General features: G+C 38.8%; 1 protein-coding gene across 3 annotated transcripts in view; it reads right to left on the bottom strand.

The window, feature by feature from the left end:
• Positions 1 to 24,246, bottom strand: part of CNTN3 (contactin 3) — a 104,348-nt gene that overhangs the window by 78,685 nt on the left and 1,417 nt on the right. Inside the window, exon 1 of one of the 3 annotated variants that reach the window (XM_065075356.1) lies at positions 23,130 to 23,150. The exons of the other annotated variants lie outside the window; for them this stretch is intronic. The gene's annotated coding sequence lies outside the window, so the exon portion shown is untranslated. Of the gene's footprint in view, positions 1 to 23,129; positions 23,151 to 24,246 lie in introns of those variants that run through there. 3 annotated transcript variants of the gene reach the window in all.

Here is a 24,246-nt window from a genome sequence, read left to right as displayed (position 1 = left end):
CAAAGTATAAAATTCTTGACATTCCCCCTCAGTTCATTGTTGAGCAATGGCCTTCCCTTTACTTTTCATAATACACATGTTCCCATTATCTAGCATGTCAAAATAATCTGCATCAAAGCTATTCAGTGCCAATGCAGGGATTCAAAATTAGATTACAACATTGACCATCTCTGTCACCTTCAAGTCTTCTCTGTAATTCCGGCTATTTTTCAGATCATCCACATTCAGAAAGAGGACAGGAAGATCACACAACAAAAAGTCCCAGCTCCTTGCCATTTGATTGTAATGTTTCAAATATGTCACATCTTACAAACGGAGACTAATGTAATACTAATAGCAAATAATAACTTTACCTCCCCTTCCTTTTGCAGAAGCAAAGGGGCAGATCCACAATATCATTTTGGTGCTTTTGGAAATAAATTAACTTAAATAACCTCCACAGAAATTCAGCAGATTTTATGTAAAGGCCAGAAAGAATAAAGCCAAGCAGCGCCTGCTGTGGTTGGAAAAGATGTTAAAGAAACAAAGAGAGTAATACCCCAAAATATGTAAAAGGAAGTAAATATATTTTTAAAATTAGAAAGCTTCCTAGTATTAGATAGTGTTCTGCTTTCAGGAGAAGACAGATTTCTCAAAACAGTAAGAAAGCAAACCTGTGGTGTGAACGCGTCGGGAAAAAATAATAGATTTCATTTTTTCATTATATATTTACTTGGCTTTCAGAGATAAGTAAATTTGCATGAGTTCCTCTGAGAGATCTGCTGAAGACAACCACTGGATGGTGAGGGGAAAAAAAAAGCACCAGCTAAACAAATTTCGTAGGATGAAAGCACACATGCATAAAAAAACCGGACTTGATTTTTCCTCCTTCAAAGTTAGCTTTCTAAAACCTATACCCTTTCAGATCATATAGCAAGTGATGGACAAGAACATCTGAAAGAAATAAGAGTGTTTGGGAAAGGTTCAAGAGTCAGTAATTTTATTCAGCAACCTTAATTTTTACTACCCAGAGTCAAGTGTAAAAAGCAGTAGTTCCCCAAAGGTGGAATTTTTATTACTATATATAGAAATGGAACTTGTCAGCTCTGGCTGACAAGTTCAAGTTAAACTTCGAGTTTGAGCTGGAGGAATTTGTAATGTCACCGAGTCTAAATTAATCACAAATTCCTGGAACTCAGGAGAGCTACAGAGACCTAGAACTTATTTTTCTGTATTGATCGCAAACCACAAAACACAAAATAAACTGATTTACTGACATGAGAGGTCAGCGTATCTTTGCAAAGGGAAAGAATTATTACAATCTCACCTTGATGAATTATGAGATTAACACTCTAGTTAATAATAAAGTCATCTCTACAAAAAAAAGAGATGCACTGATTAGCATGGAATATGCCTCAACAACTTTAGAAGCCTATTTCTAATTTGGGGGGGGTGGGAATTGAAAATGCCCGTATCTCATTTCCCTCAAAATAAAATTACTTGCTATGAAAAACTACCCAATATACTTTGTTTCAATGAGGAACCTACATGACGGACTCTTATCTTCCACATCACTGAACCAAGCCTCTGCCTCTTATAGTCAATATTCTAAGAGCGACAGGAACCAGTGCCATGACAAAAATATTCCAGCTTCGGAAAAGAGTGTAGTTATACATGTTCAGTAAAAAAAAAATTAAAAATAAAAAAAATTCAAAGATGCTACAATTGCAGGCTTTTGAAAAGGCAAAATACAGTAAAATCACTATAGAAGCATAACATTTGCACATAATTTATCAAGCTGGTCTTTCTCTAATGCTTTGCTCCAGACTTTGCTTTGATACCAAGATAGCCCAGTTCACTGTTATTTGTCTCTGTTGAGACGAATCCAAGTCAAAAGTGCTAAAGGTACATGGAAGTGTCAAGATACAGGTAGACTTACACAATGCTAGAGTTGAGCTTTTTTCTAAAAAAAAATTAACTTATATCTGTTCCGTTGATGCAGACATGGTGTCAGCTTCAGATGAGAACTCAGATTTCTGTAACTTGGAAGGAAATAGTTAATTCCACTCTGATATTATTCAACAGGCAAATCTAGAGATTAAGGTATCTGAGCAATTTAATGTTAGAGATTGAAAAGGCTTTGAAAAAACAAAACACGGAGGAAATAATGAATATTAGAGAGCCAGTACTGGCAGCATACTTCTGAAAGAAATGCAAATACATCTAACACACCTGAAAGACTATAAATAAATGAGAACTGACCGGTTAAAAGCTAAGAAGCTCGACAAAGAATAGTCTTAAAAAAACCTGCTAAGCAATGCTGTGGCTTGTTCCAAAGAAAAGTTTAAAATGGTGCTCCAAGGAAAATCCTGGTTGCTCTGACTCCTTTGGGGTCTCATTAGATCTTTGTTCCACAGCTGCATGGCAGCACCACTCATTAGCAGGCAGCCTTTGCAGGCAGCAGTTGGGAGGCTGCCTGTGGCTCTTCCTCAGCCTCCCCATCCCTACAGGGATACCAACAATAGACAAATCATCCTGATCAAGTCGGACTGTAAGTGCAAAAAGTTTTAGAGAAACTTTACCACTATTAAGCACTAAATAGAATTCAAGTTATCTCCAGTGTGTCATTAGCAGAGACTTAGTTAAAAGTGCCATTTTAAACAAAATTAATTTTCAAAAGCCTCAAATAGAACTAGCAACTGTTCTGTGGAGAGTTTTATTACAACTTCTCTTGTTTCCCTGCATTTATTGACTCTTTCAGCCACAGTTCCCTGCTTCACCTGCCCATCCACCCCTTGCACTTGACCTAAATCTCTCCGGTACACAGACAACACAAGTACTTCTGCTTTACCAGAGCATCTTCCCCAGCCCTGTACTTAGTTTAGTCCCTCCTTTTCCCACCAGAGCAAAGAACATTTGCAATAACTGAATGCCCAGTCTCCCTGTATACTGATCTTTCTATGAACAGTGTCACCAAGCCTCTATACTTTATACCTCTTACTTGTCACAACATTAAGATCCTCTCTGAATATACCAACAGGTTTACTGAACTCTGTATCTGCAGTTCTTTCATTTAAGAGCTATAACCACTAAACAAAGCCGTAACTCAGCTGAGCCTTTTACCACAGGGAGTCATTTTATGTCAACAAAAGCAGCGAAGTTGCACAAATAAAATAATTAAGGAATGACATTTATCTTAAAGTCCTCAGGAATCCTACTCTATTTCAAGACGATCACCTCCCACAACTCTGTGTATCAACAATGAGAGCCTCTTTAAACCTTGCCAGACATCTTTCCTTTGCACCACCTGTGGAGACAGCCCACCTCCAACAATTTTCGGATGCCCCTGGGAACACTTCACAAAAGAACCAGCTTCACATTTTTCCCTAGGTTTACAGGGGAATGTGTTTCAGAATCTCTTTTAACTCTTTCAATTTAATCAATTATATGATACAATTTAAAGTTATTAAGTTATTAAGTCTTTTAAGCAACACTAACTCCAGATCCAAAATGCACAGAAGACCCATTCTCTATACAGTGAAATTCAATTATATGTTTAGTTATTGTCACTAAAAACTAAATTAGGTCTTTTTTTTGGTGTTGGTACAGTGAAGGTGTTACTCTGATAGAGTAGGTTAATTTTGCAAATTTGAAATAGAGATATTAGAAGAATTATATTGCTCTTTTCTACATTACTTCAAGAAACATCCACGCATCGGTAAATGCAAAAGTTCATGAGACAAAGCAGATTTGGACAAAAGTTCATTCTCAAGACCTTAAAGCTGATCTCGGTACTGTTTGTGTTTTTTCTGTTCAGCTAGTCATGGCTTGGAATTAATCAGTTTTTCAGTAACAAATAAAAAAAATGTGATGTTTTCTTCCCATAATATTTTGAAAAGCTGTACTTATATAAGCCACTAGTATTAAAAACAAACAAGACCTGTACTCACAGAAGAAACAGAATTAAGACATCCATTACACAAAACACCTGCTATGACAATATTAACTGCACAGGCACCAGCCAAGAAATTTGGTCTCAAATGACAAGAGCACGGTCCCAATACAGACACAAGAGCACATTCTGTCCTTGCTGCTGAGGGATGGTCCTCGAGCCCTGAGCAGCAGAATTTCAGGTTTGCTGCAGTGTTCATCTGCATAAAGACCATGTGCCCTAGTTACCCTCAAGCTCACTTCCAGTTTCCAAGTAAAATCTTATTTTTAGTGCCAAAATTGTACTTCCAAATCACACAGGAGCATAAGACATTTTTACAACATACCATAGCTTTCAGGTCAAAACTTCTTGGTAAAAATTCTTTACTTATAGTAATCAGGAATTCCATCTATTTAGCAAAGTTTGAAATTCCCTAAAAGTAATACTAAAATTTTAAAGATATATATAGTCACATTCCCCAGTCATTGCCAAAAGCTAACTTCTGCCGCTACTTTAACTCCATTTATTAACTGTTATATAGATACATGCCTCCGTACTTCAGTAGATTATTAAATACCTAACCAGCCCATGCTACACAGCATCAGCACAAGAGCCTCTCGCATTTCAAAACCCTATGATTAATGTACTGTAATGTTAAAATTGCAATGCACCCTTGATGACATGACCTGTGCTCTGTCCATCAATTCTTTCTTTCTTGGAATACCAATAATTCAAACCAATGACCAACTTCAAAGAGCCTTGGTTTTTTTGTTTTCCAGAAGAGTGACCTGTCACAAGTAAAGTATTTCCTCTGCTATTTTCAGGCCCCTGTTCCTATAATTTGTATGTTTGAGGCTTTCCCCCTGTACCTCACCAATTTCAGACATTCTTTTGATATACATTATAGGTCATCACCTTTAACCGGGCATTCCAAGTCAGCTATTATACTTCCACAGGGCAGAAATTCTTTGAACCCAGCTGAAAAGATGTCACAAGTCACTTCAAAATAACATAAGGCTCTACAATTATGATAAATAAATCAAAGCTGTTGGAAAAATCAACTATGAAGGCGGATGAACCACGCCTCGTGTAGCTGCAGTGGGGGAAAAGAGGGGACCTGACTATCTGATTTCTGTTTCCATAGCTCAGATGACTGTGATATCTGCATTTCCATCACCAGCTCTCCAGCTCTGCCCGAGTACTTGCTGGCCATCAGCACGGCAAGAGGTGTTGCTGATGAGCTAATACTTAGTCTCTGAAAATAAGACTGACCCTTGGCAGTTAGGGTTACTTTTATTAGCCATTCCTCATTCCCATGTAAGGAGCCTTTGTATTAACATATAGAGAGAGGTCTCCGATGAGGTACAAGTAATACAGCATTCCTTTCAAAAACACCTTTGGTTCCATCTCCTACATATCATAATTTCAAAAGCTTCTTTTATCCTGCATGGTTGCCCAAATATAACTCATCACTTTCTACTGCATACATAATTTCACTTTGATATTCCTTGGCCAGAACAAAGTTGATCTTGCCTTGTCCCAGCCGGCATTAACATCCACCTCCCGCAGGGCATCGCCTCACCCGGCTGGGAGCCCTGCAAACGCTGATTAGGGTTTGCTGACCTGGCTTCAAGTGTTACCTAAAGCAATTTGTCTGCAGTTCCCCCTTCATCAAAATTGTAAAGACTGCTGAATTTGCAATAATCCTATTGCCTGCAGTAATACTATCTAGCTCAAATATAATTTTATAAGCACAATGTGTCATTCTCCTTCATATTTCTCCCATATAGAAATGCAGTATTTATATAAAATCATGGTAAAGGACAACCAACATTCTACCATTAATTAGGCTTCAAGTCCCAGAAACTAGAGTTCAGGTAGCCCCTAAGTCAACAGGAAAAGAGAACACATAAGTCCCATAGCTGACCTGAAACAGACCCCACAGGCTTGTTTTCTGCCTCATGGCCAGATAAGCAGAGGAAAGAGCCTGCATTTGAACACAGGGGGATCCTTGGTAGTTTCTTTATTAGCTATTAGACATCTACAATTTTTGCCACAGTAGGCAAGGGTGAGGTGTTGTACTAGCAGTAAATCCTTGTTTTTAAGGTCAAAACACACCTTCCAGTACAACAGCCTTTAAATCACTCTGCACATATAGGAGAGATTCCATTGAAAACTTAACTCAATGCTAAGATATGGAGCAGTTTGGGTGGGGAAGCCAACAGCAAGAGGCTTCTCTGGAGCATCTTTCCCTAAGCTCAATGCATCCTTCAAGCTGCCTCCAGTGATGGAGAAGATCAGCATCACGCTGGGTCATGCACAGCACTCAACATCAGGGGAGCTACTCACAGGGAGTAACTCTCATAAACCGCCCTGCATGGTTGAAGATCACAGACAAAAACAGCCCTGGGGCAAAGCACCATTGTGGTCCCCAGCTGAGACCTCACCCACAAGCTGAAGGATCAGCCCCATTTCCCCACGTGCTCCTGCCACAACTCTTGTTTATAGCCTGACAGACGATGAGATGGGTAAGGAGATGTATTGTCTGTGTAACTGCAAAAGAAAAATTAATTCCCATGGAGTGAGACACCGAAAGGGCAAAATGGTATAACTGCTTCAAGTATATATAAGTAAACAAGAAAAAAAAAAAAAGTAAAAAAATGTGAATGTATGTTTTATATACAATTGTACCAGCCTCTTCTTACTCTTTTGAAATAACTACAGCCTGGAAATGCAAGAGATAGATGAATTCACCAATTTCAGAAAGGAACTGAGTTTCAGGAGATATGGCCACAGGTACCCTTAATCTATCCTGTCTGTGATTATCTCACTCGAAGTCACATGCAAGAAAATAATCCCCTGCAGCAGAGAGCACTGGTGTGAAAGGAAAGAAAAGCTCAAAGTCACAGCTGAATGGTTATTGCTGAACCCATTTCAGTACTTTTTTTTGCCTTCTACTTCTTGAGACCAAGGCAGCTTAATCTGCATTGATGTCTACGAAGTTTCACTTTAAAAGTTATTCAGCCCAAGAGACTTTCCCTCTTATGAATAGAAATTAAATGCTCAAATATTTTTCTACAAAGTTGTTGTTGGTTTTTTTTTTTTAAAAAAAACTATGAGATACCACTTGAAAACTTAAATATTGCATTTCAGTCAAATTTCAAACTAGTATCAGAGATATTTATTAACCCCAAAGTAAGATGATAATGGAAAAACAAAACAAAACACGTAAACTGAACTAGCAGAAAGAATAATACTCATTGGAGAACATGATAAAGCCATTACAGATGTTCAGTTCATTAGCACGGCTGATCAGCTTGCACATAACAGTGCACTTTTTAATAGAATTGAACCATTTTATGGCTGGTATTAAGACAACAGAATATGTGTAGGATTTTTAATTATTATTTTTATTTTGATAGAACACTTCTCCACCTCTTTACACTCCTCACTATTTCTGTTTTACCCCCCACACTCCAGCTCCCCTTCAATATTACAAAATCAGTTCCAACATTAGTTTAGGTACACACCTGCTTCGTGAGCTCACTACTGGAAGAGGACAATACCCAGCCCTCTATGATGCATAGTAAAGGGGAAGAAGGAGAAAACATGATGAACAGTGACATGACAGCAGATAATCTCAGTTTTGCACAATTTAGAGATTATAGTTATATATATATATATATATATGTAGTTATATTTGGGTATCCCTGTTACTCACATCTCCCAAGTCTCAGCATAAGACCGCAATTTGAAAAAAAAGTGGAATACTAGAGATTAAATTTCAACTGAGTTTTATTCCATTGATACTAAAAGAGCAATTTTTAAAACTGCATCTGTTTAGCCTGGAGAAATGGAGACCAAGGGGAGACCTTATTGCTGTCTACAACTATCTGAAAGGAGGTTGTAGCATGGAGGGTGTTAGTTTCTTCTCCCAAGTAAGAAGTGATAGGACAAGAGGAAATGGCCTCTTGTTGCACCAGGGGAGGTTCAGATTGGATATTAGGAAAAAATCCTTCACAGAAAGGGTTGTCAGGCATTGGAACAGGCTGCCCAGGGCAGTGGTGGAATCACCATCCCTGGAGGGGTTGAACACATACATAAGGTTTTTAGGGACATGGGTTAGTGCTTGAGTTAGGCTAATGGTTGGACTCAATCTTGAGGGTCTTTTAGAACCAAAATGATTCCACGAATACTCAGGTCTATCCCAAGATTAAAACATGCAACCACAGTTGATCTATGGCCACAAAAAGCCGTAAAGAAAGTAATAGACTTGCTAGCAAAAAACCCCATGAAACACCCCTTCTATCCTTCCCAAAAAATGAAGCCTCAATTGCAGGCAAACAAAAAAAAGGAAGGTTGAAATACAGTTTTCAAATTAGTTACCAAGATCTCTTTAAATATCAGTACAAGGTTAGATGCAATAAAGACTACACTGGTTTGCTGGATAAGTTTGATAACTTTGGTTTAAAAAAAAAAAACAAAACACAACTGGAAGGAGCAGAGCACTACACCAAGATAACATTCGGTGACAGTGAACCTAAGAATATCTAAGTAATGAAAAATCAATTTCTTGACTTAGGAACTAAATTCAAATTCAGAAATCTCTGTTCGACTGAGGTTCAAAAACCATGGAAGGAAAACAAGATGGGGAGAGAGGTTAATCGGCTTTTAAAGTATTAAGAATACCTTGATACCAAATGCTCTAGCAGGAAAACAAACCTGCAGAAGAGACATACAGAGAGAGCACATGGAGTTTGCACCAGGAAGGCAGATACAGAAACAAACCCAAATTTCATTTTTGAGGCTCAGGAGTTTCATTCACTCCTCATAATAATATTGCTCTGAAATTATTCATCACACCAAAGCAAGTTTGAAATACAGCTTCAGAAAACCTACACTTGAAGTTTTGGTAACCACAAAACTCCACTTCGCAAATATCACTTTACCTTCTTCTCAAAGAATAAAAATTCTCTTCCACTGTGTCTTACAGGAAAGTAGCAACAAGCCCCAGACCCCAGAAGATGCTGTTTTTCTTTTGGATCTCCAAGGTTCACTTCATGTCTTAATGCACCTGGCATTGCTCTCTTTCTTAATCGTGTACTGCAGACCGTGAGAAAGCACTTCTACAGAAATGACTTTAAACTAAATTCATAATTCTTTAAGAACCAATAAACCCACTGAACCAGAAACCTCAGCCTTTCTGCAGTGGGCTACAAGCAGCCAAGCTGCTTTACTCCCTTTAGCAAGATTCGCTACCACCTTTTATTTAAAGCACTGAGTGGAAGCTGTTTATATAAGTTAACAACATACCTGTGTTTTGAGCCAGGAAAGAAGAGGATAGAAGACAAGAGAAATCATTTATGAACAGCTGCACCAGAGACTTGCTGCATAACTTCAGTCACTAAATTTTTACTTTCCTGTGCTATAGCCAAAGGCACAAAGGCTCCTGGACAGCCCTACCTAATACTTTTCCCTAATCCTCCAAGACCAAGGGGAGCATCCCTTAGCACCTTCCAAATGATCCTACAGAAACTGAGATCTTCTGCATTGCATTTTCTGTGAGTTACCCTCATCAAAAGGAAAGATCCTCTCTGAAGAACAGGTACATGTGTGTCTCACACAGATGGTTTCTTACTCTTCCTTATAGGGAGAAGTTATTCTAAGTTGAATATGAAATTTAAATCATCAGATCTGTGACATATGGCATGAAAGATGCTGCAATTACTAAAATATTTGGGACACTGTGGCATCCTTCATTGTACAGGGCAGAGAAGGAGAAAATTGGAATGCATGCTGAAACAGATCCTTGCAGAACATATTATGCCTGGCTTTAAATGGTGTCATTAAACCAAGAACATAAAGCATAAACTCATCTACAGAAAGCCTTGAACAAGAGTACCTGAAGCTGTAATTACAATGTATATGTTTCTAAGTCATAAAAAGTATTTTTAATTCTTCAAAGGCTTTTGGAGCCTTTTTAGACTAACAAGACCATTAAATTCATCTGGCCATACACAGTGAATCCAGGAAGCAGGATTTTTCAAAGCCTAATGTTAAAGAGGGCTTTCAATACTTCTTCACATTCCTACAATATTAATTAGATCTACATATATTTGTCATAGTGTAGAGGAAGAATATCATAATAGAACTTTGTCAACTGATGATGAAACCTTGATGGGATTTTGTTTCTAGAAGTACCAGCTTCTTTTACTTAGAAAGGTCTAAGGTATGTAAAATACATCCCAGTGAAACAAAGAAGGGACATATTTTTTAGATATACACAATGCAGAGAAAACTCATGGAATTTATCAGAATAATCCATCACTCAGGACTCAGGGGATTCACAGAGAAAGCAGATAAATAACACAAATAAGAAGCATGCCCAGAATTATAGTTGCCTGCATCTGTAAAGTAAACAGGGGCTGGAGCCAGCACTGCAGGACACAGCTTGATGCTGCTGGAGGCAGAGGGAGGAACGGGCTCCACTGAGCAGATGTAGGGACACAGACCCCACCAGGCACATCCCACCATCCTCCAGGCAATTTCTGGCTGTTTGCATAGAACATCCAGCCAAATATGGGGTGTGACTTTGCAGGGTAACTCTGAGATGTCAATAGTCAGCGATGGCAAAAGGTGGTTATAAAATGACTGGGTAAAAGTTCATTGTAATTTATGCTGCCAAAGCTAAACCTGACCTGGTTAGGGGCAAAAAGAGAAGAAAAAGACACACTATGACTATGACTTTTACCACTATGGGTTAAATTTAACATATGTAAAGTGTAAATGTGTGTTACATCACCTCAACATTAACATTACTTTTGTGCAAATAAATAAAAAATAAAACTAAAAAAAAAAATCAGCTTCCCTGCTGCAATACTTGTTAGTATCTCCAACAGGTTTTCACATGTGCCATTTAGCTAGTTCAAATCACTATTTAATGCTAACATACAGATCCCAGGAAGTATAGGGATAAGTATAGGCATCATCCAAGAATGATATGTTCACTATCACATTAATTAGGCTCATCGGAAAAATTGCTGAGTCTTTTAGAAAGGCAGAATGTGGATCCTTATAAATTTAGAATTTGAGGAAATCTAAATTAGAGTTGCAGACTGTCTGCAGAGCTTATTCCCCAGGCTGATGCACTTCAATTTTTTCTGACAATATAGTGGAAATGCTGATTCTCTCCTCCCTCCTGCAGGGAACCAAGGGCTGGAAGAAGACCCCCTTTGTCACAGTATTGTAAAGGGTCATAAGGATAAAGGAGATTATTTTCTTCTATTTATTCTGCCAAGATACCTGCAGAGAAAAAAACATTATTTTCCCCGTCTGGATGATGCTGTATGCATCAACTACAAATTCCATGCCTGGTTCTCTTAAAAATGTCACTGTAAACTGTTATCTGCTGGAAAGAGAGCATCCTTGGACACAAAAGGGAAAGTATGTTTATGTTATTAGCAATTTATATGTTTGAGGCCTACAATGTAATCCTTTTTGCACTATGGTGTAAGAAGCCTCAGGGAACAGCTGGAAATTTCTACAACAGCATCCAAGGTTCCCAGAAAGGCAGTGGATACCTGATGAGGAATTAAGTGGATTCAAACAACCCAGACCTTAGAACTCATGCGTATTCTGCGTTAAGTGCTTGAGAGTCCATCTCAGAATGAAAACAGACTGGAGGAACCTCCAGGTTTAATGTCACCAAACCTTACTACTGTTTTCTGTCAGTTTCACACATTTTTACTGAATTGTTTGTTTGGGGTTTTTTGGGTTTTGTGGTTTTTAATCATAACTATGTGAAAGATCTGGGAACTTTTTGTTCTTTCAGGATTACGCAAAGATATGAGCAGTTAACTATGCAAGGTATCAATGTTTGTAACATTAGGATGCTCAGATGCTAGACGAAGAGAAGACTATATTGCAATAGCTCAACAGCAAGAAGCATGAGGTGGTGGAGCTTTGCAACTCCCTTAAGCTGCTTAGCTTTGGATAAGGCAGCTTATGCAACTTTTATAACTCTGAAGTACATCAGCAAGTCATATCAAAACAGTTAAGTTACACTCAGGACAGGTGCCTCTTGAGTGTTGCCATTCTGTTCTCTAACCAAAGATAGAAGCCAAAAAAAGCCAGTCCCCCTGCCCTCTCTCTGCCCTCCCCCCCCCGCCCAAACCACCCACTAAAAGCTCAGTACACTTCAGTAGAGGAGTTAAGTGTCATACTTGTTTTCCTTGTTTCCCTTGCATGGCATGGGACACCTCCACACCAAGCCCAGCTTCTGAGCTCTGGCAATACAAGCAAGAGATTGTTTCACAGTCTGTAAGTGGAGCCTGACTACAAAGAAGCTGCTTTGCAGTCATCTGGAAATACTTGTAGAAATAAGTATAAATACTGCAGTTATTCTAGTCAGAAAACAGACTTACAGTAAGTTCTTAGAGACTTTTCATCTGAAAATAAACCAATCAACTCACAATGGATCTAGTCAAGAATATGCTTGAGACAGGACAGGGACAAGGTCAAAAATATCTTAGTCTTACAACCAGCCTTGATTAAGCTGCATGAAATCTGGGACTTGAATGAGTAATGAACATGAAAAAGATGTTATGCTTCTCCTGGAAACTGTTAAAGAAAACATGGGAAAAGGTCAGGAAGTCCACGACCCTTTTCTGGACCTCAGTGCCTCATGGAGAGACAACAGGTGCCACCATCACCACTTCCAGAAGAAACACAACAGTGGTGTCACACACCAGGTCAGGGCACAGCAGATGCACACAGCCAGTTCTTAGAGAAGCTGGGACCACTTGCCTCTCCATGCAGGGACTCCAGGGGGCTGTGCTTTGGATGAGGATGGTGTGTTCCTTGAGGAGGATTCACTTTTATTTCAGCATTTTCGTAGAAGGACAGATCTGCAGAAGGGCATTCTGGTCTACAAGTACATCTGATAAAATACTGGGACTTTAGTACCTGGATTTTAGTGTGCAAACCAGTCACATGGCACTGAAGAACTGAGTACAAACCAAAATGTCAAGTGACACACTTTCATTATTCTCCATAGGAGGAAAGGAAACGCTACTTGTTCTTCACGTAATAACCACAAAAGAGTAGCATGGTTAGACATAACACCTCTTCTGTTTGCATGTTAAGCTTATCAGGGACAAAGGATGCTCAAGTACACTAAACTACAGCTTTTAAAGCATTAGAAACACAGCTCTTTATCAGAGCAATACAAACTTTTATTTTCTTTAACAATACAGTAGCGAAAATGGTCAACGTGAGATTCAAAATCCAATTATAGTGAGATATTGATAAACTCCAAGATCTATAAACGCACTAACCTAAACATACAAAAAGAAAACTATCACATATATGCAACTGCTTCAGCAACTGTATTTGATTCCACCAATTGTTTGCCAGTTCTCTGTAGGGCTTCATCACTTTTCCCACTATAATTTCAACAGAATTTTTAGAAAAGGAAAGACAAGACAAGCAACAACATGAATAGCACTATGTGAGAATGCAGACTCTCAAAAGTAAGGAGGAAGAGGAAAATAACTCCATTTTACATTAATTTAGCTACTTCTGGGACAAAAGCTAGCTCTTGCGTAGTCAAGAGTAGAAAAATAGACAAACAAGTATATGTCGAAGAATGGGAGAAGTGTTACACATGAGCAGCTGCTGCCCTTTATCTTGTCAAGAAGAAAAAGACATTTAAGTGCCCTTCCATTGCAGCTGGGTGAGGATGGGAACAGAACTCAGCAGGGTGCAGGCAGCAGGACGGGGCTCCACAGCTTCTGCAGCCTCCAGCACCGGCCTAAGCACAGGTCCAGGTAAACTGTCACCCGATCCAACTCTAACAATAAGATCTTTAGTCTACAACAAAAAACTACATATTTTTCTCTGGTAGAAGAAGCTCAGTATATAAATAGAGGCTGCTCATACATCACTAATGATGTGCATACAAATCTAACAAGCACCCAGAACATCTCTGTAGAATCAATAAACCTTTATCTGGAAGAGGTGCACATTGCTAAAAACATACACTTAAATACTCAAATGGATGCTAGGGATTGCACAGTTGAAGACCTCACATGAAGGACTATGAACCTCAGAAACTCACATTCCTGTTTTCACCCAAAGACTCCATCCCTTTGAAATTTGGGGTCCCATTACATAGATGCTTTTCAGCAGCAATACTGATTTAGCCTGTACCCTCACCTACTTACTCCCTCCTTTGGTGATGCTGGCACAGCCATTTGTCAGACCTGCAATGAACGAAGTCAAAGAGCTGATGTAGGCTAAATTAAAGGGTTATTAAGCAGATACGTGACTTGATCCTCTGTATGCCTCCCTTAACTTAAGGATTATAGCTCAGAAACAGCTAAGCCACTTCAGCATCTCAAGTTTTTGCTCATTATCCCAAAAATCTTTCAAACCTAGAAGGGATTAGGCAATTTATTTAAATTACCTCTATTCTTAACTGTATTTCCTCCCTTCCTGGTTGCTAAATTAGTTTTGTTTACCCTCCTTCTCTTCTGAAAGCTTTAGCTTTTTATCCTGTAAACCAATGACTGTACATAAAGATGACTTAAAAACTTACATCTTGCACATCACTTGGAAGTGGCAAAAACTCCAAGACACAAGTAGCAATCGTTATTTTTCACCACAACTCAACCTCAACTAACAAATTCTGCAAATTTTTAGGTAAAACTCTCATTTCTACAGTAAACTCTTCCCCACCCCTTTTTAATATGGCAGCATCACCTGCAACCTCCTGTCCTCAGCAGCTTGCTTCAGAATTTAACGGAAAAAGAGGTAAGAAAAACCTTAAAGATAAAACATGAAAGCTAGAAACTGATAAATTAAAAACCCAATATACCATATGGTTGATAAACATAAGCCTCTCCCTGTTAAAGCTGCCTTAGTTTGTCTGTTTTAAATCAGGTTACAGAACAGATAAAACAAATAAATCAATTCAGTTAAAGTGAAGAATCAAACACTTCTCCATTTTAATGTTCTCAGCAGAGAGGCTCAGCATTGTGTCGTACCTCTCCCACAAAGGAGACCCAAAGGCCTCCGTGGTCACCTCCTCAGCTCCTGCTCCAGCCACAGGGAAGCAGGATTGTCCTGCTGGGTGACCAGATGTGTCTGGCCAGAGGATACAAGGCTCCTGGAACAGAGCACAGAAAAAAGCCAGTACTAAAATAAAGAGCTGCAGTGGTCCCTGTTCTATCTAGAGATACCAACTCAAAATCAAAAGATTAATTAACACACCACTTTCCTCCTCTTTTGTCCCTGGGAGGTAGGATGGGTGACAAGCTGCAGTGAACCTCAGGACTTTACAGCACCCCTGACCTTCACCTCTGACCTGGCCTTCACCTCTGCAAGCCTCCCCATCTGCAGAGATAAAATAACAACCCATACAGCTCTTTGCAAAGTTTGTGAGCTACACACAAGTTATCTTAAAAGGCTTAAGAATTCATAGCTAACATTCTAGGAGATTTTAATGTGTTTGAAGTAATCTGCCATAAGCAGCATTAGATAGACCACAAGGTGAACACTTACCGACCCTATGCAGCCGATTTGCACACTGCTAACATTTCTGGATATTTCAGCACTCAAAGTTTAAAAGGATTTTAAGTATATAGTTCTTCATATTTGCTCATTTGCATCATCTTTAAGGCACTCACTTCATTCATAAACACAGCAACACAGATTTCTCCCCCATTTCCATTCACTGGCACTCACTCCCACTCCAGCAGTTATGCTCAATTTAACATTCAGGATGTCATTTTTAAGGAATAGCAAACATCACTCCTCTCATACCCCAAACTTAGAGCAGTAGTAGGCTGTCATCCTCTCCATTCAACACATTCTACCCGAAGAGCTGGACCAGGATACTCTGCAAATTGTCTCCCTGAAGATTCCAAAATATCTGACTCATCACCTTTTAGTGTTTTTGAATTACATAAACTAAAAAGACATTGTCCACAAAAGAAAACACAATCAAGCACACAGATAATATTCTGCATGACTTTTAGCAGAGCTTCCATAAAATGTAACCTTTTATCTATCAATTAATCCACACACTAGTTCATAAAGCAAGTATTTTGGCTCCTGAATGGGAGAACAAACAAACAAACAAAAAAAATCAAGTTAGGAATCTGTCTTTTAACTTAGCTGCTGATTCCCTTTCCTCTGCTGCAAGCTGATAACAGCCTTCAATGGGCTTCCACTAAACCTTCTGGAGGTATTGCTCAGCAGTATTTTCCACTGATTTAAACAACTGTAAGTGTCCAGTCCATAAGATCTAGAAACAGGAAAGCATGTTTGGAAAAGATAATCTGATATTAATATTCACCTACCGGGTTCATCTGTGGTTTTGGGGAAAGCTTTAAATCCCTGTATCTTGTGGCTTCAACTTCATTGTAAAGACAGTTACAGGAAAGCACTTAGAACCCCTGAATAAATGACACCCATTACTCTTTACAAGCCATTATGCTAACAGATGATCCAATTCACATCTTTATACATAACCTCATACAAAAGAGAGCAGAGAAAAGTTTAAAAACCTATCCTTTCCACCTAGATTACCTAAAGCAGATACTCAATTTTCATACATTTAACTGCACAGTCAAAAAACACACTATGTATTTAGTCAACACAAGCAAAAACTAGGACAGATGGAAAGAAAGAGTCTGAGCCAGCATTAGCATATAACAAATGCCAATTTATGTACAAAAATATTAGGAGTTTTCCTAAAAAGCCAGACACAGACCTGAATGGTCCAGAAGCCTGCACCAATGCTCAAAATTAAGGCTTACTTAACAAGCATCTTTCACAGGTAGCAAAGCCACTCTCTTGCTGTAATTTCAATCAATGTTTAAATATATCCCCTGTGACATAGCACAAATATTTTCAATGCAAGTGTTTTCAATTGCCTTTTAATAACTCTAAGGCAATATATTCTTAAATCCCAAGGTTAAAAGGAAACAACTGATATCATTAACAGTTCCACTGTGTGGCCCAGTGAAGTGAAACTTAAATTCAGCAGAGATCAACGTGACAGAGAAATTGTTAATGCTTAATAAGTTCACATATGTTTCAAGGACAAGTATTTATAATAATGTGCCCTTATAATTCAAAATGGGAACAGTGACCTACCAATTATTCAGGCATATACTCCATTGTTAAAAAAAACTAAACCCCACCACAATAAAACCCCACGCCGTAAAGATTAAAAGGCTGATTCCAGCCTGAACTCAGCTCTGCTCCCTCACTTCAGTCTCAGTTCCACACAAGCAGATTTCACAGATTGAAATGGGGCATTCTACCACCATGCTGGATTGGCAAGAGGCTCTTTTTATATCATTCGGGATGTTCGGGGCAGTCAAATAGCTGAGACGAAGGGCAGCCTTCAATGGAAGATGCTCCCCTCTGTGACCATGGCCCTGATTCACTCTTCTCCCCAGCCATGGTTGGCAGCAGGAGAAGAAACAAAGAGCACCAGCAGTTCCTTCTAATTACTTCTGGTTTCTCTACAAGTATCATCTCGAGTATTCAAAGAGATCAAATTTTAGAGGAGACAGGATGGAGAAAAGTGGACAGAGGGCCTTAATACATTGTTGGAACAAAGTCCTGTTCCGCCACCTCAATAAATGCTAATAGTTAATACAGTACTGACCTCTTTGATAAAGCTGTTTTAAGAAAGCCCTGTTTTCTGCTGGGTCAGCAACAAGAAGAAACCGTACAATGTGATTTAACTGCTTTATAGTAAGAGAAAAATGCTCCTATTACATCCCCAAGATACTGCCCCACCTGCAGAAGCGAGGTTTACTCCTGGTATCACTGCTAAGCATCTACTCCAGGACTCAAAGCATCACAGCCCAGAGAAATCCTCCTCAACGGCTAACCATAAGTTTCCAAACAGAAACATATGGTCAAGGAAACAACCACGGCCAAGAGGAGTTAGGGAAGATCCTTACTTAACACAACTCTCTCCCATAACTCTGAAAATGCCAGGAAAATCCCACCTTGAAACCTGCAGTATTTCAATAATGTGCAATAATTACCTATATATTCATTACCCTACACTACACATACTACTACATTTATAAATCCTGCTGGTTTAAAATTGTATATTGATTGCAGCGATTATTTAGAATTATTAAAAAATATCCTCTAGTCTGCCTTATTGCAATGAATGATATAATTTCCTGCAACTTCAGAAAAAAACTCAACAGAATAACCTCAAAGATAAATGTATTTTTCCTTTATACTTTCAAAGGATTGAGTTAATGTTCACCACTATTTTCCACAGCATTTGGATGCTAAATACTAAAAGTAAGAACATAAATGGTCTTCTACTAATCTTAATAATGGAAGGAAAGACTCAAAGTGCATGCACATATGTGACAGTATATAGGCTAACAGCTCTTGCTCACTGTGCTAGATTTCTTTACAGCATTTGTTTTTAAAAAGAGCAATAAACATTTTATTGTTATTATTTAATTGTCCAGCAGCATGTTCCCAGAGAATAATGCACTTCAGTGGGAAAGAGGTAGTGGTAAAGCAGTGACCAAGCAGAAATGCTATCAACCTATACTCTGCTTTAGAAATTACCCTAGTAAATAAAACATACATGCATATACAGCTTTTTATTGTCATTTACAACCTACATCTACACTCTTGGCCAAGACGTTAAATAACACAGGCTACTGAAGAGAGCGTTCCTCCCACTCATAACCTCAGCTTTGCACACACAGTACGCTGCACATGTAGCAGCAAACACTAAAAAAAGTTACCATTAAAATAAAAAGCAATCACAGTAAATGCTAACATCACACATAAACTGATGAACTGCACATGTTCTACCAATACACCGTCCCACCACTCAGGTGAGTGTTACAGTCCTGCCCCTACAAGACGAGAACCACCAACGGTTACTAACTCCAGCATCTAACAAGCTCACCCTGGTGTTTGTCTCTCACTCAGTGAGGACACCGATAAGAGGCTGGGTGGAAGCAAAGACAGACCCTGTTATCATGGATTTAGAAACAGACTGTCTTCAGCGAGCAGGACAGACACACATCCAGGTGACTGCAATAAGCTTTAAGAAGCCAAGATAAAATAAAAACACTTCATTACATTAAAAAAAAAAAAAAAAAATATATATATATATATAGTTTCTATGTCAACCATACAAGACCATTTTCCCTGTTTCTCAATGTAAAATATCTCCACAATAACATGCCATTAAAACAGTATTTTTCATTTTGCACATTTTACTAGGAATGCTAAGAAACGCCAACTTCAACAAATGGAGTGTCTTCAAACACAGAGATGCATGATTCTTCTGTAAATGAACTGTGAAAATCAGTATGCTTGCAAGCTAAACAAAATTTATCATTTACTGACCCGCTCTGGATTGGATTAGACGGGTTTGCTCCTTATGTAGTCAAGTAGTGCAATACACTGAAAATGATTGTCTTGACCTCAGTACAAGCAAAAGGGATGCTGGCCATGCTTTACATTAAGTCAGATTGTGGAAACCCAGTTGATTTTCCCCACCAATTTACTCCAAAGAGAGATTTACAGCTACAAACAGCTGTAACTTATATTTTAAATTTCATAAAAGACCTAAATATGTTGAGTGATAATACTCTTCAGAATTGTCAAGGTCTATTGAACTGAAACACACTCCCCAAATTACAAACATGGTACTGCAATTTCAGCAGTGGTAGAAAACCAGTATGTTTTGTTTCTTTTTTTAATGAGTGTACACAAAAAATGGGGAGAACAACTTTTTTTTTCAAAATAATTAATGCCAGCGTGGCCCATTACTGCTCGGATTAAAATGTAGATGACAAAGTAATCTGTATTTGAACACAAGTTTTCAATGAAGCTCAAACTACTGTTTTAAGACTAGAATAAAATCCAATATTTCTCACGTCTCAATTACAATCTAATGTACAAGTGTGTCATCCCTCAACTATACATCTCAAAGCCAGAGAAACAATATAAAGGAACAGATCTATAGTAACAGATACAAAACCTGGCCATACTTGATGCCTCGGGTGCTTCTTGTGCTGTGTCCACCACACCTCCCTCAAGCAAAAAGGTCTCGGCTCCACAAGTGTATTTAGTTTTCTTCATTTAAACACATTATGGAGGAACAGCTGGACCAGTTTAATCATTCTGGGCTTTTGCTGCATATTAGCTGCAATCAGAAAAGCAGAGAGACACCTGCCACCCAACACACACCTGGGTAGGGGCTGCAGCACAGGAATCTTGCTCCATCTGTAGCTGTTGGAATCGCAACGTATTGGACAGCACATGGGGTGACAGAGAGGTTGGTGGCACTGCCTTGTCAGACTTCACTTACACAACCAGTTTATATGCTCCTTGTCATCAAAATGTGTTTTCCCCTCAAACTGCAGCTCAGACATTTAAGTAATGTGCCCTTTATTAGAGAGATCCTCTGCCCATCACAGCAGCGCTCCAGAAGGAACAAGCCCTTAAACAAAAAAAAATTCCACTATATCTTTGCATTGTTGCTTCACCCACCTATATACATATACATCTAAAGCCCTATCAGCATCGCACTGTAACTGATCTGACGTGGAAAGACAATTGGGGGGTGGTGTTGGTTTCTTGAGATCTATTTGTTTTGGTTTGGGGAGGTGGTGTTTGGGTTTCTGTGTTGTTGTTAGGGGGTTTTTGTGGATTTCTTTTTAATTTGTTTTGTGGTTTGTTTGTTGGGATTTTTTTTTTCCAGTGTTTGGATTCAGCTACAAGACTTCCAGACAGCAGAGAGAGAGCAGATAACAGCTCAGACAATTCAGCCAGCTGTTAAATTTCAAAAGCATGCTCTTCATAACCATAAATGTCAGCCTGTCTGGAATTAGTCTGACAACAACTTGCTTATTTCCAATATTTAAAGAAAAAAAAGTCTAACCCATTGCTGTGAGAGTACCTCAAGAGCAAACCAGTCACAAGAAATACTTGCTTGAGTATTGTACATTGGGGTGCAAGTCAGCAGTATAACACTCGCACGGAAAAAAAGAAAGAGGTTTATTCTTGTATTTTTCAGCACTCAGTAACTGACTGATCAATAAGAACCTCCTAGGCAAGTCTGGTCATCTCTGGTTTTCTCTTCCTATTATCTGAAACACCTGCTCAAAAGTCTTTTACAGCCCATGCTTCTGTTGTCTCATTTTCTGGGGGCTCACCATATTGGTAGCTCTGCAGTACGTATTTTAAATGCTTCACAGTTCACAGTCAAACACTGAAAGAGTTTCTCCTGTGTGCAATCAGGATTAACAAAATACTAAAATACACGCCTGGTTTTAAATACTGTCCATTCTCACTAGTTAAGTGATTCCAGGAGACCACAAATAGGCTGCAGGTGTGACTGCTCAGGGCTGAGCGCAGCTCAGGAGGTCTAACTGCTATTTCACCCAGCTGGAAATGCAGCAACTTTGCCAGGTAATTATTTTCCGCATTGATAAACAGATAGATTTTTTTCAATAGAAAAATACTTAAAAGCTATAGTTTGGGGGGAAAAATACCCCACCACATCAACTATGCAAAATTAAAGTAAAATTAGTTTCAAGGAATAATATTTTACTTTATCACATTTTAAAAGTGAAACTTTAAGAGTATAAAACTAACTGTTCTTTCATATCATCAGTACCTGATAATTCTTTAAATTTCTTCCTACACCACAGGCTATAAAAATCTGGATATTCAAATCCATTACATTGAGAAGTTAGGGCTTTTACTGTGAATAGCTTCTCTAAATCAAAGGTGGAGATGCTGGCATTAAGAGTCAACTGCAGCTCTATCAACTTCACATTTCTGCATTTTTGTTGCTTTTAATTGGGATAGTCACTGACTGATCTTTGCTCATTTTGGATAAAAGAGGCTTCCTCCAAGGGAAGTTTAAGTTCTAGAGCTGTGGGGGAAAATGCTCCTCCATTTCCAGAGACTGTTTCTGTAGCGTGTTCAGTATTGTAGAACCATATTAATAAGCTTCTAAACTTCTTTAAACAGAAGTCAGTATTAAAGTACTTTGGCATTTAATCCATCTTGACATCATCCATGTACATTAGCTTAAGCAATGCATTCATCAGAGCAGTCCCTTGAATAAGTCATTTCCCATCACTTGTAATTTTAGTAGTGTTCACCTTGAATGCATGCAAGCATCTCAAGTGACTATAATCTACTGTTCACCTGTTTCCAAATATGAACTAGAAGGTTACATGTTTGATATAAGAACAAGACAGACCTAGTTGCCAAAGTCAGCACCAAGGATAAAAACCAAAGTACACAAGAAGTAACTTTACAGATGAATGGGCTTCCCATTCTCCTTGCCTTTTCTAGAAAATCAAGCCCCATCTTGCAATTATTTCTCAAGTCATCCAAAATCTCCTTTATAGTCAGGAGGGATACTCACCATCAACCACAGCCATTCCTCATCACTAGGAATTTCTTCCCTCTCTGTAGCCTTGCTGGCTCAGACAGGAGCACCACACTACTGTGCCTTTTATAGTTTCAAATGAGTGAAAAAAAGTCGTTTGCAAATTGCAGTTAATCTGTGTCTTCTAGTATCAAAGTAAACTCTGATAATCACTCACGCACATATCAAACCACTGGCTTATATCACTTGTAAGAATTGTCTCTTCCAGGAAGTAAAAAGATCTAACCTATTTGCAGAAGTTTCACATTACAATACCACAAGAATGTAAAGACACTGCACAAGAGACTGAGTCTTACTCAAAAAAACCTGAAAACCATTCCCCCTGCAAAAGTGGTTGGAAACGTTTATTTGTGAGGGGATACTCCAATACAAACATTAAAGAAAAGTAACATGAAAAATACAGCATCGCTATGTAGCTACAGCAACTTGCTCTTTCAGATTTTAAAGATTCAGTTGCTTTGGTAGGTCCATAACTCACACACCCATAGATCCCCAAGCCCAGGGATCTGCAAAGCACGCAGCCAACTGGATACACTGACAGATTTCTGTACAAGATCCTATCTGAGGTCATCAGCATCGGAGCTCAACGACCACCAGAGCTACAGGAGTTCTGTGCAATGCCAGAGCTCACCACTGTTCTGTGGCAGCTCTGAACGCTGCAGGCTTTCTCAAAAAACCTAGTATTATTATTTGCCTTAACATAAAAGGTACCAAGATACATATTAATTAGGCAACCCCTACCTGATGTTCCATCCGTTAAGCAACTGTCTGCAAAACCAACTTGGAAAAATCCCGCAGCAAATCCCAGAGCCAACTTGCAGATTCTATTCTCTGACTATGTAGACCCGAGTGGCACCTCCTACCGCTCTGCACACGGAGAAAACACCAGTGCTCAAAGCCTGTAGCTCATTCCCAGCATAATGCAACACTAAGAGTAATATAGAGAAGTAAAAATACTATAATGCCTGTAGGAGCTCTGATGAGCAAGGAAAGTGCCTGTGTAGGAGGACAGAGAGCTCACAGCACAGGGAAGAACCACTCGGCATCAACATGCCTTTAAACTCCAGCCCCAACATCAAGTTGGCAGCCTTTTTAGTAAGAACTACACACCTTCACTAAACCATTTTCCTCAAATGCTTTCATTAATTCATTTGCCAGATTAGCAGAGTCTCTTACATAATAAATAACTTTCTGGAATAATTCCACATGGAGTAGTAATACACTTTCAATGCTTAAAAGTTAGTTCAGCATTCCCATCACTGATTTTAATAATTTGTTCACAGCTTTCCATATACATTGAAAATTACATAACAGAACAAGCTTGGCACGCAGCTTAAGCTATAGTTCAGGCTTCTCTTCCAAAATACCACAGTCAATAGTTTGGAGACTTGGCTTGTCCTCCACACGGTCTTGATTTCTCTTTTTTTTTTTAAATTTTGCACTCATAATAAAACCACTGATATTATAGCCCCTTGTGCAAAACAAGCACTTTGAGGACAGCTAAAAAAAATCAGTATGCTAGTGATTTTTTGTGTGTATGTCAATGTCATCAGTAAGGTAATCATGACTAACCAGTTAGCACCCAAGGCTACTGCTGGATCATTTCACATCAGAAATGGACTGAGTGCTCTCCAACGGGTACAACAAAACAGCGCTTAGATTTAGGTTAATCACAGCCAGGCACCATACTTAATTAGCAACAAGGTCACAGTGTGATACTGGCTACATAACCAGCTCATACCCAGGAAGGTAGGAATCATAAATTTAAAAGGCAAAAAGTTCCGAAAGAGAAGGCAAATCACTAGTTAAAGGATGAACATCAGAGCAGAGGAAACCTGCAGAGGGGCTATTGCAGAGA

The sequence above is a fragment of the Columba livia genome, chromosome 10 (assembly GCF_036013475.1).
Source record: "Columba livia isolate bColLiv1 breed racing homer chromosome 10, bColLiv1.pat.W.v2, whole genome shotgun sequence".
Taxonomy (NCBI): domain Eukaryota; kingdom Metazoa; phylum Chordata; class Aves; order Columbiformes; family Columbidae; genus Columba; species Columba livia.
Note: the sequence above shows the minus strand (reverse complement) of the source record. Positions and strands in the feature narration are given on the sequence as shown.